Genomic DNA, 3,564 nt, shown 5'->3' with positions numbered 1-3,564 from the left:
GAAAATTCTGTACAACAAATATTATGAAAAAGCTACTCAATTGCTAATAAATCTATGGCTTATTTCGCATTTGGAAGCTCCAATGGATTTGAGTGATCGCAAAGGCATTTTGGTATGCGTAGCACATCAATTTTTCCCACAATATTTTCAATGAAATAAATTTGCAAAATAAACAAAAAATTAATGCCCTTTTTTTTATTTATTTTAATCTTTATTCACTTTTATGCGAGAAATTACTGAATTCAATTGTTTAAATATGTCGTTAAAGAATTTTCAGCTGTTTCACTATTTATCTAATTTCACTTTTTTTAGGTTGGCAACATTAATCACACTTCCACTGAAGTTAGTTGAAGTTCGCAATACCAAAAAAGAGTTAGATTGATCAGATGTTGAATTGCCTTAACTTCAATTCGACTTCGAAGTATTCCAGCGTCTCTCTCATGACTTTTTATCAGCACTTTCTACATGTGTCATGATGCTAGTAAGTTGCGAAAAGTAACTAGGCTAACAAAGATCCTGCAGTCTTTTCGATACTGTGTGAGTAGAAGCTTACTTCTTGTGTTTTCGTTTACTCTTAAAAGCATTCAATCTTACCCAGATCCGACTGTTAGCTCTATCGGGCATATCACAATTAACGATTTGGGTATTTCTTGAGCTGTTTCGGTAGTCAAGCGAATGTCTTCTCATTGTACGTATCTCATTCCATACCTAAAATAAAACAAGGAAGAGCTAAGTTCGAGTATTATCGAACATTTTATACTAACTTTCAACGATCAAAGCTGGGATTTTTTTTCTAATGTCGATAATATATCCGACAGGCTGACCAATATTTTATTAAGAAGTTAGCAATAGGAACTGGGGTCAACATATTCGGTAACTGGGAGTTTTAATAGTTATGATCTGACTTGGACTAATTTCGGTCATAAGGCGGCACACCTCAAACACACTATTCGCGCAAAGTTCTAAACGATTGTATTGTTTTGCTCTGGAATAGTATACTCGAAAGTGAAAGAATCAGATGGAATTTTAAATTGTGTGGTTTGTGAAGTAATTATAGTTCTTCTTCATTGTTACTCTGTAATGTAGAAATATCTATGACCAAAAAAATGGGTATAAGGAGAGTTGAATTACAAAAAATCATATTACACTGTTGAAAAGAATGAGTTATTTATGCAACTTGACAAATAATTATGCACGTGATAATGCGGAACTTGTAAAGTTGACCATGTACTACGTAAAATGGTGTGCGAGGGCAGGTTATAGTGCGAATGGGTGCATAATAATGCGCATGATATATAACTAAAAAAGAACATGTTGATGAATATTTTCCCAACCAAGCTTCTTTCGTAATATTATTTCAAACGTCGCTAAACTATTTTTAACTAATTATTATGTTTGTATATCCACTGGCCTTGTCATATTAAAGTAAATGAAAACTCTCGACAATAAAAAGTAGAGAGTGTTCATTTACTTTATTTTTATCTAATATTTTTAGCAACTTTACTAAAATATGGAAGATTATGAAAGATGAAACGTTACTTACAAATTCAACTTTAATTCGATGCGAATTAACTGCAACGAAAAAATAACTTCTTATTTAAAGCACATACATACATACATATGTATAAGGAAAACCATGATTTTCTTACAAGATGTTTACTGACACTGTAAAGTGCCAATTTATAGTAATTACATACTGCGCATTATTTGCACAATTGACCCTCGGCAACATAATCGCTATTTGCAAAGACACAAAAATTAATTAATTTACAAAAATGGAACTGAATAATCGCAAAGAGCAAAACATTGCCCTACACTTGTGAAAAATATACAAATGTAGAGAAAGTTCGAATTATATGAATAACAACAAAAATCTTGTAACTTATTATAATTGCTTATAATTTGGTGTGCCTTTTTTGATCAATAACCTCATTCTAAACCCATATCAACAAACATGTATTTTTCTGGGTGTTTTAACACGGGGGAGGGCCCCGTGGATCCGCCACTGTACTCAGAGCAACATGTAGCAAAAGTATAAAAATGTTGCGAAAGAATTCTACATTAATTATTCGACGAAATCGTGAAAGGATAACATAAAATTTGGTATCTTATAAACTTATATTGAGGGTCATGTACTCAACTAATTTTGTTAGTTTATTTTTTCACGTGAACGAAATTTATGTTAAAATCATTCTCGAACGAGAAATATATCTATGCGATATTAACTCAACCGAAGAGGTTTAATTCAATACTTGTACAAGGTGTGTTCCAAAGTAAACAGAACTTTTTGAATCTAGCGCCATCTACATACATACATATATGCCAACAGATGCATTAGAATCTGCTATTTTTATCGATTGTCCAGTGAGAATTCATCAAAAATCAGCTGAAATCATCATTGAAATTCATGGAAATGGAATTGAACATCTCCAAAACATCGATTTATCGCATTTTGACCGAACATTTGGTCTTACGAAAGGTGTGTGCACGGTTTGTTACGTACAAATTCACTGACGACCAAAAATTGCTCAGAATCCACGCTTGTGACCGATTTTTTCACCAAAAATCAAATTTTAACCATTAACCACTTCCCGTATTCACCTGATATTGCACCGTGCGACTTCTTCCTTTTCGGAAAAATGCATTTGCTCATGAAAGGAAAGCGTTATGCAGACGTAGAGGCCATTCAAAAGACTTGCACCGGCATACTGGCGGTCATACCGGCCAACGAGCTAAAACACTCGTTCGACATGCTTTTGGACCGTGCAAAAAGCTGTATTGAAGCAGAAGGAGACTTTTTGAATAAAATAAATTGATTTTGCCGAAAAATCCCTTTGTTCTGTTTTTGTTTTTAAAGATAACCCCAACATCACTCCCGGCAGTTGTCTTACAAATCGTAGCAGTATCTTCTAATTTGTCTCCAAATGAATATGCTTGTGAAGTCTAAATGTAGAACCGGGATGAAATAACTCGATCTCAGTCGGAGTGCTAACAATAAAACTTAGTACGAGATAGTGCATAAGATCAATAAAACGTTATAAAAATGTTGTTTAATGCGACATACTTTCAGTCAAAAATATTTTTTCAGATTACACCGGAATATATGAGTATTCTTATAGACTTGACGGTTAATAGGAAGAAACATCTCATTCCAATATTTATTTATCGATCAAATTAATGAAAAACGGTTCTTTTGAAAACTGTTAACTATTATGACTAAGTTTTCGAACATGCAATCGATAATGGTCTGGAGCCAACTTTTGTCTCGAGGTACTGTTTAGCTAGTCCTAAAATCCTGCCCTGTTATGAGCCTGATCGATGAAAGTTTTTGTAAATCTGTTTGCAGCTGTCTTGAATTAATTTTACTTCATATTATGGAACTGCCATCCAAAATTTGAACAATATCTTGATCTTCTTTTGCTGCTAGTTAAATCGTTTCGGTATGCTCTAAATTTTGCATCCATTATAAATAGCTGTCCACTGAGCGCGTAGAAATTGCAAATCCACAAGAACACTTTCTATATTTAGACGATCAGCGTCAATGGTTGTATTGGTCCCTTGAAG

This window comes from Bactrocera dorsalis, chromosome 2, assembly GCF_023373825.1.
Source record: "Bactrocera dorsalis isolate Fly_Bdor chromosome 2, ASM2337382v1, whole genome shotgun sequence".
Lineage (NCBI taxonomy): Eukaryota > Metazoa > Arthropoda > Insecta > Diptera > Tephritidae > Bactrocera > Bactrocera dorsalis.
This window is presented reverse-complemented; position numbering follows the sequence as displayed.